The following is a 16,421-nucleotide window of genomic DNA, read 5'->3' on the forward strand; positions in this document are numbered from 1 at the left end:
GGTGGGGCAGGGCTCTGTCCTGGGATGCTTGAGTGAAAGGTAATGTACACCCTGACCAGGTATCCAGTCTGTCGGAGTTGTTTTCAATATTTGGTTCTAAAATATGAGTGAAAACAAAAATCCAACTAGGATTCTTGCATATGATGGGTGAAGTCTGTCTTTGACTGTATTGTCCAGCTGATCCATCAAACCCCCAGCAGGTTAACCTTATCATGACAAACTCGGTAACAATGTAAAAAATTAAACAGCAACAGTCTAAATTTAAAGTGCATTCTAAACTCCTCTTCAATAAATTATTTGGATGTGCAGTGAGTCATTCAGGACTGTAAAACGTGAACTACAGAACCCAGAGTCTTCATCATTAAATCTCTGGTTGCTTCATTTTTCTATCCTATCTCAGATACTTTAAAGGTTTTAGTAAAGTTGCATTCTCATAGTGAGGCAAAGTGCTTTATGTGTGTGTGTGCGTGTCATGAACGGCTGTAAAAGCCCTTTAATTACAGAACAAAGCGGGGTTTGAGTTCGAGTTACGGCAGACTGGAGCTACTTCTAAACGGAACGCAGCCTTCCTACGGCGGACAGCTAATAACAGGAATCGGACGCGCGGTCCACCCGAGGCCACAGCAACCACCATAGCAACAGCCTAGCATGTCTTTAAAAACATATTCTGTCTTCATAACTTTCAAAAACGTGAAATGATTTGCAAAGCGTGAAAGTGTTACAGCTGCAGAGAGCTATGGCGGTATCTTTGGAAGCTGTTTACATAGCTAATAATATACGATGTAACCATGGAGACAGTCAGTCACGTGAGCTAGCGGTGCATGTTTACTACAGTGATTAAGGTGATTGTGTGCACAGCGTCCACACGCTGCACAGGGTAAAGACATTACTTCAGTATTGTTTTATATTTATATATATTTGCCTTCTGCTGACCATCACCTCAGGTTCACCATTACAGTTTCAGCATACAGATGTCTAAATATGAACACATTCAAAAAAATCATGTCTCAGAAATAAGCACAGCTGTTCATGTTTGTCATTATAGTTTTATTTGTAAGAAAATTGTGAACTTCATATTGTGTATCAAGTCAAAGAACATTTGACAAGTCTGAGTCATTCCTTTGCCCTATGAGAGCTGGAATAAATATATATCCTGACAGTTACAGTTGAGCAAACTTCAGTGAAATGTTGAAACAGCAGAGACAGGTAGAAATGGGATCAGATTAATCTTTGCTTAGTCAGATACCTCCTGTGTTCAGTCCATCATATTAAAAAACAAACAATAGCACGATCCGTGTGATTTTGCATCCATTTCCAAATTGTAGTCAAGCAGCCCAGTCTCATAAATAGGTAACAGAAATGTCTCTAATGTAGACGTGTACAGTCTAGTGTAAGCATTAAAAGATCATAAAGGAAACACTACTATTTATGTGAAACTAATTGTAATAAAAAAATGAGCAGGTGCTTTACAGATTTATAAGAAAGAATCCGAAAACAACACTTTTTTTGGTCTAAGTGGTCAAAGTAGAAAACAGAACTGATGTTCAAGAACAAACCGTAGCTGCACTAATATTACACATCTCCATTGTTGTGGTGAACAGACATGTTGCTTTTAAAACCACACGCAGTGTGTGACCATGACTGTCCACTGAGACCATGAACGCCACTTCGCTGAAGTCTTCTTCTTCTTGCCATCAAAATGGAAGCAGAAAGAGCACGAGCTGCTTTGATCTACTGAAAGGAAAAAGCAGAACATATGAGCTGAAACCATTAAGATAGAAACAATCGTTCAATGCAGTGTCTCAGGTAGCTTAGCCTGCTGCAACTGTTGATACAAGCTCAGTACAGTTAACACAGTGTCGGGGAACTCCAGTGCGGGAACTAGTGGCTTTAGGTTTGTAGTCATTTAACTTTCATCCATTCATTCATTTAATTCAGGAGGAAGAAATGTTAGGTTGGTGCAGGCTGGTTACATGCATTTGGTCCCATGCTGTCTTTAACCAAATGACTTGGTTCACTTTATGGCTGGGCTGTATGTGGGGTTATATCATGTTATTTGGGCAGGAGTACCTGTCCTCTGTTAGGCTTAGAAAGTTTCTCCATAAGCAGAGCTTCTAACTCTTATAGCTTCTAGCACATCTGTAGCTGTGCAGGCTGACAGGTTTTTGGTGGCTCTTTTTACCCCACACTGGTTGTGAGTGTGTAAATAGCCCCACTAGTTCTTTGGGGTTGCAGTTAACTTGGGAGGAAGGGGTGGGTCTGCCAGGACTAGATGAATAACAATTATCTGGGATACATACATTTCATAATGCATGCATATATCTCTATCAATTAAACCTGGTCTGAGTGCTGCCATTTTTTACATTCAGTTATTTCTCTTAGAAATGTTGGATGTAAATAATGAATGTGTTACAGTTAAAGTGAAACACTGGTCAGTGTAAATGGCTCATTGGGACATAGAAACCTTTAAATTAAATCCCATCACCTGATATCGAGTGTCAAACAATATCAAAGCTGTAAAAGCTGTTTACAGTCAGAATTTATAAAAACTATGATTGTAAATTAATTCAAACAAGTGAGCTTTTCTCTTTGTGTTGAATATCAACACTGTGACTTCTTAGACTGTAAGCTTCACATCAGCACAGTTGTAGAAGCCGTCACTCCAAATGTCTTTTGATAACAAGAAAAAAATACCTTGTCAGTACAGGGCCTGAAGTTCTTCTCCAAACATCTTCTGCCATCGGCTTTGTCTGCTGGTTTGAAGACAATAAACCACAAAAAAGATGATTTAGTCACTTTGTCTGCATCATGCAGCTCGAATGTGTTGTGCAACGATGTTAAATAGCCGTCGTTATCCCTCTCATGTGTCAGTAGGATTGTACTGTACAGCATCTCATTCATATGTGAGGAATGCTTATGTAACACGATAACAGACGTCTGGTCTTACATCATTAAAATATAACGGGCAGGAGATATAAATATAAAAATATCAAAATATTACATTTTATAGCTGACAGATATTACTAAATAGATAGAATTTACTAAATGGTTGAAAACATGAAAAATATGTCCATAATCACAAATGACCATGAGAGCCAGTAGAATTAATTCAACTGGACACTCAAAAGATGTCCTTAAATGCTCTTTAAGTGGCAGAACAAATGAACAAACAGTTAATCGCTTACTTGAGATGAAATCTGCTCAGCTACTTTGAAAACAGCTTCTAACTGGTTCCTCCTTTAACAGGATGACTGCTCAGGGGTAAGGCCATCATGCAGTCCAGCAACCTTTATGGTTCTGCTTTGATTCACCAGGAACTATTAGGGAAACCTTTCAGTGCCTCCTGTGAGAGACACAGGCATAAACACACAAACATTTATTAACATGTTCCACAGTCTTCCAGTTTGATTTTCTCATCCTGTGGACAACAACGTACAGAGATGCAGGTTTATTGTTAACTTTTGTAAGGTTTCTTTACTGAACATATCCAGCTGCAGCTCCACTGTGATCCTGAACTGGATAAGCACTTAAGAAAATGTGTCAATAAATGGACATACATCAGTTTACTATATTTATCCAAACAGACTGGACCAATAATGCTTCACTGAGTTAGAGACTTTAACAGTCTCTTCTATGTAAGAATGTCTCGTGCTGATGGACCTGCAAACGTGACAACAAAGGTTTTTCAGACTACATGTAGCTGTCCTCTATGTCAGCTAACACATTTACATTCATGTCACACTTATTTCTGCTTTCCCATTTTTATCATTATTACTTACATTTTGATTAGATACCTTGAGTTTGTAAATGATCAGATTACATAATTGGAATACAATTCAATACAATTCATGTATCCAATTCAAGGTCGCGGGATGATGAAGCCTATCCCAGCTGATACAGGACAAAGACAGGACAGGCTGCCAGTTTATCGCAGGGCTAACACAATACGTGTGACAGAAAATCCACTTAAATGTTTGATATTTCTAATAATAATCATAATTATTATTTAAAATATTATTTAAAGGTTTCTTTATAAATACATTTAGAATTTTTTATAACCCCTAGAATATAAACCTGAGCTGTTTCAGATTCTGACCTCTGACCTCAGTGACCAGGCTGTGTCCTCACTGCAGCTCCCTCTTGGAAGTATGTCTGCTTCTTTTCTTCCCCCAGTGATGACCGCCTGCCCTGAATATCACATACTGTACCTGAGGAACAAAAAAGGACAAACACTTGCCTTCATTTAAGAAGTACATTCATACAGAGGTAATCTATGGAAACACACTAGTTCACCCTTTGGGAGGAATCAGTTCCTGTGAAACATTTCTGTAAATCAACATCGTGGAGAATGAAATGAGTTCTTCAGGTGACTCAGCAGATCCACACTGACAAATAAAACTTCTGTGGAAGAAGAATCTGGATTTTTTTTATTTCCAATCCAGTTAAACTACTAAGGATTGAGCAACAGTGCTCATATTTGCTCTTCTGAAATCTGTGTTAAGCAACAACAAACATAAATTAGTAACAAAAATACAGCTGAGTAGAGGCTTTACAAACCACCAGCAGGCATAACGCTAAATTTTAATCTTCAAATGTTTCTGAGCCATCTTCAACCTGTTTTTAACAGAGAAAAGTCCCACAGTCAATGCAGCCTGAATGAAATCCTGATTCCAGATGTTCAGCACACACAGAGACACAGAGGTACTGTTTAAAGTTTAGTGTTAACCTGAGTCACTGATCATTTACAGTATTACAGTCTGGCAGTCTTTGCATGATGTCCACGTCACTGTAAGTTTCTAGCTCTCTCAGGTGTGACAGGTGTGCCAGCAGGAAAGAGTAATAATAACCTGCATCCTGAGGTTTGTCATGCAGGATTAAAAGAGCCAGGCTTTGTTCACACAGCTAGGGTTGTAGTTTACACTGACCCTGGGTCAGTATAAGTATCATACACTTTAAACGAAGCACTGAAACTTGCACATATTCATTAGAGATGCATTGAAGCAAATCGGGATATTTGCTGTCAATCTGTGGCTGCGATTAATCACTTTACTGCAAACTTTATTAACTAGTAACTTCATCAGTCATGACAGAAGCTAATATTTCTGTGCTAACATCGTTTAAACAGTAACAGCTTTACTACAATATAAGCTAACGTTTACACCGTAACTTTAAGCTAGCACCATAAAGACGGTAAAACACGTAATAATATCTACAAATGCATCTTAAAGCTGTTATATTAGCACTCGGTGTATTACTAACATAACCACATTAACATTATTGACACTCGCTGACTTTTAATAGTCATTCTATAAATGCTGTCCGTTTAAATGGTCTTACCTGGAACACTGCTGTATCCACCGGATTCCAGCCAGAGTGGATTCTGGAGTCTTCCACGCTCCTGTCAGTGATCCTCCATCTGGATGGATGATACCAACCTTCTGAACAATCTAGCAGGTGGATGGCCCATATCTATGGGACTGATTCCTGCTAATAACGCCCATTGTATGGACCGATAGCAGCCGAAGCGGGTGAATAAAGTCACCCAGTCGCTAGCTGTGCCATTACCCAGCATGCACCACTCCCTCCATAAATGCAATAAACGATACAAAAGTAATGGCCTATAATTAATTTAGCTGCTGTATCTGCTGTTTCTCAGGTAGTTGTTTACATTATATAATATATTGTGTTCAGTACACGTCACTACAATGTGATTTCGGAAATGTATAAATATACGGACAACAGGCTCTTCCGCGGCAATCTCTTGTCGTCAATAAACAACGATTAGGGAGCTCTATAGTATTCAATAGGAGGACCCTGCACGTCAATTCTCGACGCGAGGGGGGTACCCTGCGCGTCGATAAGTGAAGCAGAGGGAGCCTGACCATGCGTCACACATTTGACGAGTTGGGAGTGAGAACGTGTTGACGCTTCAGAAGATTGCCCCTGACTTGAACTTAGAAGAGGCCGTTGATATTGTTCATCGCTTAGGGAAACGAGTTGATGGCAGAAACAGAAACATCATTATTTTATTCACACAAAGGCGAATCAAAGAAGAATTGTGGAGGCGCACCAAAGATTCTTCAATCTGCAAACAAGAAGGCATCAGCTTTGCAGAGATGTTGCCGCAGGAGGACATACAAGATCGACAGCGCCTATGGCCTCTGGTGGAGGAGGCAAGACGTGCGGGTAAACGAGCCTACTTTCGTGGTCCACATGCCTTCATTGATGGACGCAAAGTTGAAGAAACACAGGAGAACTAAAAATGACAAAAACTGAAATAGTGGAAACTTGTTCGCGGTCTGAGGAGCTCAGCATTTAGTACTTTTTTTTCTTTTTTGTTTTTTTCACGTGGTGAGTGATATTCTGTCTATAGTTCATGTTGAATGTTAACATTTGTTTTGGTTCTTTAAATGTTAGGGGTTTAAGAGAATCTGTTAAAAGAAAAGCCTTATTTTTGTACTGCAAAGGTAAAAAATCAAACTGTATTTTTCTACAAGAGACTCATTCATCTGATAGTGATGTATCTTTTTGGTCAAACCAATGGGGTAGCAAAATTCTGTTTAGCCATGGCTCAACGAGGTCGGGGGGTGTAGCAATTTTATTCAATAACTTTCCTGGGGATCTTGTAATACAACGGACTGACTTGAATGGTCATTGGTTGATTGCTGTAATGAGAGTTGAAAGTTTGTTTTTCATTTTAGTCAACGTTTATGGATATAATAATGAAAGTCAGAATAAAAATATGTTAGAAGATATAACTTTAAATATTTTTGAACTTAAAGATCGATACCCTACGGAATATATTTTAATGGGTGGTGATTGGAATATGACTCCTGATGAATGGACTGATAGATGGCCCTCAAGGACAGGTAGACCACAAAAAAATAACCTAATTATAGATTTTTTGATAAACAACAATTTGACAGATATTTGGAGAGTAAGAAATCCAGGAATTAAAAGCTTTTCCTGGTTTAAACCAAATGGAGCTTGTAAATCTAGAATAGACTATTGGCTAGGAAGTGACAACATTCTTAACCACACTGTAAAAGTTGTGATGTCAAATGCACCTCTTTCTGATCATTGCTTTATTGAACTATGCTTTGAATCGGAAATTAGACAATCAAATAAAAGAACTTATTGGAAGTTCAATGCCAAACTTTTACAAAATGAAGATTACTGCAACATAGTCAAAAAAATTATAAAAGATATTATGGCTGACCATTTAATTGTAGGATATATCAGTAAATGGGAATTCATTAAATTCAAAATTAGAGAATTTAGTATTCAATTCAGTAAAAACATAAGTCGAAAGCAAAGAGAATATGAATGTAAATTATTCCAAGAAATTACTTATTGCTGTAGTAAAGATGATCTAAATAGTCAAGAAAGGAGTAAACTTATGGAGTTGCAAACTAAATTAGATCAGCTCTACCTAAATAAAGCAGAAGGAGCTTTTGTGCGTTCACGCGCCAAGTGGATTGAGGAGGGGGAAAGAAATTCCTCATATTTTTTTAATTTAGAAAAGAGCAGACAGAAAAGAAATTTTATATCTTCCCTGTTAATTGATGGCATTGAATGTGACGACCCTAAAATTTTGGAGAATGAAACTTATACATTCTATTCCAATTTATACTCCTCACAGTTCTCCCAAGCAGATTGTGATGTCTTTTTTGATCAAATAGATAATCTGATCCCTAAAATTGATGAATCATTTAAGGAATTTTGTGAATCTGACTTTAGAATTGAAGAGTTAGATGCATCTGTTAAGAAAATGGCGCTTAATAAATCCCCTGGTCCAGATGGGCTTACAGTTCTTCCCAAAGAAATTTCTTCCAATTTCTTTGGGAAGACTTAAGGGAAATTTTATTCAAAGCTATACTGGCCAGTATTGAAAAGGGAGAATTGATGTCTAGCATGAAACAAGGATTAATTACATTAATTCCTAAACCAAACAAAGATAAACGACAATTGGATAACTTAAGGCCCATAACTTTATTAAATACAGATTATAAAATTTTCTCTAGCTCAATTGCGACAAGGCTCAAACAAGGGGTTTCAAGTATAATTAGTGAGACACAATCAGGGTTTTTGAAAGACAGGAACATTCATAATAATATCAGATTGGCTTTAGACTTACTGGACTACAATGATCTAATTAGTGATGACAGTTTTATTCTTTTCTTGGACTTTTATAAAGCTTTCGATTCAGTAGAACATCCTTTTATTTTAGAAACACTAACTCGATTTGGATTTGGGGATAAATTTAGGAAGATAATAGATATACTGTATAATGATATAAATAGCTCTGTGTCGTTAGGCTATGGCACTGGTAAAAGATTTAGCGTCAAAAGAGGAATTAGGCAAGGGTGTGGAAGCTCTCCGCTGTTATTCATAATGGTTGTGGAGATGCTCGCAATTTTAATTAAAAACAGCAGCGTTGCCGGAATTGAGATTATGGATAATTTTTTAATAATTAGTCAACTTGCGGATGACACTACTCTTTTCTTAAAAAATGAACATCAGATTCCCCTGGTAAAACAAATAATCACTACATTCTCAAAAGCTTCAGGCTTAAAGTTAAATTTAAATAAATGTGAACTATTGGCGTTAAAGGAGTGTCATTCACAATTACTGTACGATATAAAGGTGAAGAAGGAGGTAAAATATTTGGGCATCACAATTTCAAAAGATCACAAAGTCTTAGAAAAAGTAAATATTTCAGATAATGTTGACAAATGTAAGACAATCTTAAATAAGTGGTTACAAAGAGACATCATAATTTTTGGAAGAATATTATTAACCAAAATGGATAGTTTATCTAGATTTATATAGCCAGCTTACTCTTTATCAATATCAAATAAAGTTATTAAAACAATTAATAGCTTGAATTTTAATTTTATTTGGAGGAATAAGTGCCATTATATATCTAAAGATGATTTGGTTAAACCATACATTGAAGGTGGTGGAAACGCAATTGACTTCGATATAATGAATGGTGTTTTGAAACTTAAATGGTTAAAATCCTTCCTAAATAATCCACACTCCATTTGGTTTTTTATACCAAGTAAGGTCTTTAACACATTGGGGGGTATCGATTTTCTCCTAAAGTGTGACTTTGAAATTACTAAGCTACCTGTTAAACTCTCTGAATTCCATAAACAGGTCCTTCTTTATTGGAAAATGTTATTTAAACATAATTTCACTCCACATAATAGCCCAATTTGGAACAATAGATATATACTAATGAACAGAAAATCTATTTTTATTCAAGATTGGTTATCAAAAGGTGTTTGGGCAATTGCCCATTTTGTAGATGAGGAAGGACATGTTCTAGAACATCAAGATTTTTGCCAAAAGTTTAATATCCAATGTTCTAAAAGTAAATTTAATCGGGTTATAAAATCCATTCCATTGTCACTTAAAAACATAGTTGTAAATGATATAATATATTCTGACATATCCCCCAAGTTAAGGCATTTATATATAGATGATATTCGATTTTGTGATGTTAAATGCAATAATAAGTTTCTAAGATCTTCATTAAGGAGTCTTTATTCTCCAAATTTACTTAGACGTAATTACATATTAAAAGATTTCCAAAGGGAAGAAATTGAAAAAATAAGAACTGATTATATCACCTTCCCTATCCCTCCTAAAGGGAAAGAAGTCCAATTTAAAATTTTGAATAAAATTTACCCGACAAATAGACTCCTTGGTGATAGATTCAAAATAGAAACTGGTAATTGTGTATTTTGTGAAACAGAAGAGGAGGATTTGGACCATCTATTCTTTTTGTGCAATTTTATACAAATATTTTGGTTGGATTTTCATACCTGGCTTTTTTCCAGTGGGATTCAAATTACCCCACTTACCTTAAATATGATCATGTTTGGAGTGTTTTTGAAAGAAAAGAAAGCTAATTATGGTGTTAATGTGTTATTAATCTTGTGCAAGCAATTTATACATAAATGTCGTTTTTTTAAGACCAAACCAACACTAGCTTACTGGAAAAACGACTTAAACCTGTTGGTTAAATCTTTGACTTTAGTTAAAAAGAAAAAGGCTGCTTTTTTTGTCTCCTTTGTGGAAGATTTTGATTTAGTGAGTTAATAATCTGTTAAATTATGTGACCGCATCTTTATATATATATTTTTTCCTATGTATGAAAGTTGTTAATATGTAAGGAATGTTTATTCTCTGAATGTATAATATATGGTGCATTTTATTTGTATGTTATCTTTACTAATAATAAAAAAAAAAAACACTATGACCAAATCAGACAATGCAACACAACACGCAGGTCGCCCCAATGAATTGATTCAGCTTGTAGCAGTGACTTGTTAACTTCTCATTTGTCAAGCATATCTCCCATGAATGATATGAAATCATTTAGAGACATAACATTGACATCACAAAGCAGAAGCTGCAATCAATTTTTAGGAAAGTGAGTTTAATAGGAGTAGGTAAAATAAGGCAGTAATTTCTTAGTTTTATAATCCCTTTATAAATCATGTTGGCTACAGCCTATTTAGCAGTGCAAAAGGAGCATCGGACAAACAAACAAACAAATAAATAAACAGTCAACAACAACAAAAAAGTTAGTACCCAGGGATAAAAATGTTGTGTATGAAAGGGAAACCTAATGGACAGATGTGATGCCTGAACAGTGGTGGCTTTAAGTGATGTATCAACTCAAACATGCATCCATGGTCTGTGTTACATAAGTACGATGATCGGTGGTGACGGTTGGCGCCGCTTTGGAAGCAGAAACTGTTGGTTTGAAAGCCTTCAGTGTCTCCTTGTGGCGGGACTCTTATACTGCACTGTAAGATGTCGAGCAGTGTCAGCCGTATGCTAGAAAGTGATACATTAAAATTCCTGGGGTCACCATGAAGAGCTTACTTCCTTTCTTGCTCAGTGTGTAAAATGTGGTACTTAATGGATTGAAAAGAAAAATGATGGCACCCTTGTAGTTCACACAAGTGGTGATGATTCAGGGTTTTAATTTGTAAGGTTTGAATTTTGAGCCATCATAAATTTTAAAAGAGGAAAGTATACTATTTAACATATGTTAAGTCAAAGCTAATATAGCTGCTCATATATAGCTACTTATAATTTGAAGAGCTGCCTACACCAATGAGTAGACTTCCCAGAATGGAAACAGCACTCTTTGTGTGGTTTGAGAAAACAGTCAAGTTGTTAAGAACTATGACTGAGAAGGATGTGCCTGTGTACAGCAGCAGGCTGCCTTCCTAGAATTTGGATATCCCCCGTGCGCTCGTCTCTGCATTATGTGCATTACCTCTCTTGGAAAATTAAAACCACAGCAGCTTTTTATAGTTTTTTTCATTCACTATCAGCTTACACCAAAAGTCTACTCTGAAGAAGATTATTCAAAACATGCAACACAGAATAAAACAAGTTTAAATTAAAATTAAAGAAATCAAAATCTTGTGGACGTATGCCTTTTACATGTTGGCAAAATGTTTAGGATGAGATGGAGATATAACACTCATGCACCCTGAAAATTATGAAGGTCTAAATATGTATCAAAGGGGCTCACTGAACATCAGTGGCTTTCTATGGGGCAAACGTACTTAAACCAGCCACTGTGACCATTGCGGCAGAGCAGAATGAATGATACTGATGGGGACTAACAGGGTTTGTAGTTAAATTCCTGCTCTTACAGGATCAGTGAGTGTCTGTTATTAAAGTACTTTTCAAGCACTTTAATAAACAAGCAAGCAATTCCACCTCTGGCATTATTGCGTAAAGTTGACAGCGCGTCAGGCAGGCTCAACGACTGTGGAAGTCGCTACACTCCTCTTCTTTTCTCTTTTTTTTTTAAACTTTAAAAACGGGTTGTGTATGAGACTTTAAATCAACAAAATATAAAATATACATTTTAAATTGTTATTGATCCCTTTACCCCAAGTCCTAAAGTGTATATTTATTTGTGAAACTCTTAAATATTTATTGTTCGTTTACTTGCACTGCTGTAACTGGAGCCTCGTCGTCTCGTCTCTCTATATACTGGACTGTATGTAGCGGAGATGACAATAAAGTTTACTTTGACTTCAGCAGCGAGCAGACGCACCGAGGGCTCTCACGCTCACTTTTCGCGTATAGAATTTTGAAAAAACATCGGTGCAAATTATAAGTCTGTATCATAATGTCTGGTGTTTTCGTGTTGTTGGTTTGTTTTTATTTAGTTTTATTTTGCGAGTTGGTTATTAGATGCTGCTCCAGCCAGCCAGAGAATCCCCCGCCGCCCCGCCCTCTCCTCCCTGTGCCGCAAGCAGCAGGCGCACCTCGCAAACTGAGGGCGCCGTTACTCCCAGCTAATGGGCGATAGAAAACCGATCGGTGCCTATGCCATTCCCAATATGCGCTGGCATGATGTCGGGGCAGCATGAGTACAAGCATGTTTTGTTTTTTTTTTGCCGATGCCCGTGATGCCGCCCCCCACCACGATGCCGCCCCGGGCAACCGCCCGTGTCGCCCGTATCTAAAACCGCTACTGTTTATGTCATACAGCCTTGTCTCATGTATGCAGTATGCACTCAGCTTGAAGTCCTGGAACGAGACAGCTTGATATCGTATATGCATACAGATTGATGTCATATAGGCATACAGTATGATGTCATATAGGCATACAGTATGATGTCATATTTCACCACAAGCTCAGCATCAAACAGTGAATCTGAGAGCAACATATCAGCTGCAGAGGAATCCAGAGAGAGTCCAGAAAATAAATACACATTTTATATGTCAGAGCAACCCAGAGTTACCTCACCTGAAAGGGAAACTGAACAAGAACAAATTTCCTCTGTTCATTATCTCTCCTGTTTTACAGGATTGTAATCTGTGGTCACGCCCACTACAGCAAGGCCTGTAACATGAACAAATAAATACCACCAACAAGTGTCCCTAGGGGACTGGCGAGACTTTTAAGGCAAGTGATTACTTGCCAGGTTACCACATAGAATACCTAAGCTATTAACTAGCATCAATAAGTCAGTCACTAATATCCCTTGGCAGGTGATTAGCATCCCCTGGCCTAGTTACTGTCTAGTAACTAGTAACTATTTAACACCAATTCATATTATTTGTTAGATTCACTTTTCTTCTTACTTTAGTCAAAAGTCTGTTGACCTAAATATGTTCAAAGTTGCATCATCTTGATATTTACACCAGTGTTGTACAACTCTGAGTGCATTCTGCAACTGATGGGAGGGAAAGGACTCCTTAGCACGACCATTAGAAAAGCCCCTACAGCGCACAAGTAGTTTGGTGTTTAAGTGGCTCAGAGGATCAAGGACAGGAGCAGTGACAAAAGTTATCCTCTCATCACGGTGAATTGTGTGCGCCTTATACAACAGGACAGCAGGAGAGAGCTGGACCATTTTTGGTGCCTAGGTATTTTGTGCAGGCGAAGCAATGAAAAACTCACAACTGCATTTCTTAGTCTGACAGGACAGGATGATCACCCTGAGGCGCTTAAGAGAAGAAATCCAGACCCTTTAACGTTCAAGGAAATTGTGACACATTAGTACAAACAAATAATCGTTAATAAATCAATATCAGTGACTTAAAATCACAGGAGATGCAGGATGAGTTATCCAGATTCATTTAATAATTAACCAACAAATTTAGATTGTCCAGTTAATGTTGCTACTAATTCCCTGATTGATACATTTCTTTACATTTGCCCATTTTTTTGTTGATTCAGAAATAATTCATTGATTAAATTAAACTCCAATTCCTGCAAGCTTTGGCAAAGCTGAGCATGTTCGGTCTGTTGTGTATACAGTTGTGGCTCTAAATACAAACTGAAGTGGCAAAGTGCACAAAAGCAAACTTTGTACCACTGACAAAACATTAGACCACAACTGTATTCATAACTCAGGCTGACTCAGGCTCTGTTAGAGCTTCTGCTCTGTGACCCTGTTTTGCTTGGCATCAATAAGTCATTTGAGCCAGGGATGATTCTGAAGTTCCTCTAGGGTGAGGCGGTCTTCATGGTTCTGACAGTAACAACCCAACAGAAAACACTTGCAGTCTGTTCAGAAATACAACAGAGGGGTTTGAGTTTATCACGTTGGTGTTTATATAAGTCTGCGTGTGCATTAGTGATACAGATAAAGACAGATAACACCGAAAACAGAATTTTCAAACCTTGTAATGCGACAGGTTAAAGAATTAACATTCAGCTTACCCTCTGAAATGTCAGTGTGCATCTCAGATGTGTTGTTGTCATCAGGGATGATGTGACGTACCAGCCAATCCATCACCGCACCCAGCTGCAAAACTGTGACGCAATCTGCTGTGGTGGCATTAAAGTCCTGCCAGTTTACAGCGGCTGATTTGGTCCCTAAAATCCAGAGAGTAATTATTCATGGTAAGGAATTCATGTGGACACTAAGCGCGTGGGCAGGCAAGGACATTTAAACAGTGAGGCTGACGACCTACCATTTCTTCGTGTGACTGCTTCTGCTCTAAAAGGGACTCCAATGCCAAAATCGATGAATTTGACACATAGAAATGCTGGATGATCAGGCGATGTGTCAAACACAATATTGTCTGGCTTAATGTCTCGATGGAAGACACCCTTGGATTGCATTTCAGCGGCTGCATGTACCAGCTGTCTCATTATGACCTGACAGACAAATGAAAAATACGTTCAAATAATCAGATTTACATTATCCATTAAAGATTGCCACTAGAAGAATTGTAAAGTGCACACATAAGAAGCCATACTGGGAAATTGTCTTCTCTGCGTTTTCCAAAGAAGACAGTCCCAAAGCCTCCTTCACCCAGCTTATCCTGCTCTTCGTATTTTTCTTCAAAGTCCTCTACAGAGAGACAAAACAAACACAGGGGTTGTGATTAGTTGTATGTAGGAAAGCTGACTTTGCCTCAATGTACACATTCATACAGTCTTTGTTAGAAGCTTCCTAGTGATTAGCAGATGGATACCAGCTAAACTCTGAGAGCTTGGGAAAGAGGCTCTATCACTGCAGGTGTGGTGTGAACTTACCTATGTACTTCTTACCTTTAGTGTGACTTTTGTATGTGCTGTGTGTATCTGACTCGTAGACGGAGCAGCTGGCCTCCTCCTGTGAGCTTGATGTCTTGCTCTTTTTACTGCGTGGTTGTTTTGTTCCATCGCTGCTTGACTTTCCTTTGCTGCTCTTCTTTCTGAAAGCAGCTGCAAAAACCAAAACCAATTAGACCTCTGAACTCCACACAGGCCTACAGATGATCAATAACTGTAAAACAAAAAATCTCTGAATGTCTCACTTACACTTCTCCAAGACAAGATGGCTGAGGCCTGGGGTTGGACTTTTGCTGTCCTTGCTTCTTTTGGAAGCTTTTTCCAGTCTTTCTGTGGCACAATCTTTGCGTTTGGAGCTCTTGATTCGCCCATCTGACGTCCTGTCCTCTATCCTGAGGAACCAGGGATCAGTGTGGCGGTCTGCAGTTTGTACAAAGATCACTTGGTTACTACTGAATCAAAACACCTGAAGTAAAAGCCCCAAATTAAGATGAATTTAACAGGTAAAGGAGACTTTACTCACCTACATATTTACGCACACCCACAGCACGTGGTGTGGTAAAGGTCGGCCAAGATTTTGACCACATGTCAGAAACTGGTTCAAAATTGTACTAAACTCACTTGAACTCTGACTTTGTCTGCACTTAGAACTATCACAAGACATTAAAACAAAACATCGGGCATTGATGACATCACAGCAATCTAACATTCTAATCTATGCAAACTGTCTCCAAGGCTACATAATATCAAATGAAATCATAGCAAAGGAGTAAAAAGCAGGATCAGTCTTAGGGTGTATGTTACATGTTTGCCAGTTTGGATGAGTGAGTGCAATACTTCATCGGCCTGTGTTGTAGCAAGCTGTTGAACCTGCTGAGAAACTTTTCTTTGTCCACTCTGCCCCAAACTTCACATGCTCCATAAAGGTCGAGGCCTAGAGACCTCTGCATAGTTATTGCAATTAGCATTAGGTTATCAGTGTCATCTGATATACAGTGGCTTGCAAAAGTATTCGGCCCCCTTGAACTTTTCCACATTTTGTCACATTACAGCCACAAACATGAATCAATTTTATTGGAATTCCACGTGAAAGACCAATACAAAGTGGTGTACACTTGAGAAGTGGAACGAAAATCATACATGATACCAAACATTTTTTACAAATAAATAACTGCAAAGTGGGGACACCTGGCTGGAGATGCTCACTCAAGGACAACACCATACCATCCAAATGGCAACCCATTTCTAGCTGAGCCATTTAATTGGATATTTCTTCAAATGCTAAGGACACTGGAGGAGAAGGCAAAGAGCAGCTGGAAAGAGCATCTGCCTCAGATAGTACATGCATACAACTGCACCAGGC

General features: G+C 38.0%; 1 protein-coding gene and 1 long non-coding RNA gene across 4 annotated transcripts in view; one reads left to right on the forward strand and one right to left on the reverse strand.

Moving 5' to 3' along the window:
* Nucleotides 1–16,421, forward strand: part of LOC134640035 (peroxisomal membrane protein PEX13-like) — a 57,258-nt gene that overhangs the window by 20,585 nt on the left and 20,252 nt on the right. The gene's annotated exons all lie outside the window — the stretch shown is intronic.
* LOC134640155 (uncharacterized) lies at nt 1,040–5,698 on the reverse strand. 3 transcript variants are annotated; one of them, XR_010095411.1, is made up of 5 exons: nt 5,338–5,698; nt 4,104–4,208; nt 3,186–3,343; nt 2,695–2,753; nt 1,040–1,734 (listed from the first exon to the last, which is right to left on the reverse strand). It is a non-coding gene; the product is annotated as an uncharacterized LOC134640155 (long non-coding RNA). The 3 variants fall into 3 exon arrangements; XR_010095412.1 differs by having other exon boundaries at nt 1,040–1,731; nt 4,097–4,208; XR_010095410.1 differs by having other exon boundaries at nt 4,097–4,208.

Source organism: Pelmatolapia mariae, linkage group LG13 (genome assembly GCF_036321145.2).
Source record: "Pelmatolapia mariae isolate MD_Pm_ZW linkage group LG13, Pm_UMD_F_2, whole genome shotgun sequence".
Classification (NCBI taxonomy): Eukaryota; Metazoa; Chordata; class Actinopteri; order Cichliformes; family Cichlidae; genus Pelmatolapia; species Pelmatolapia mariae.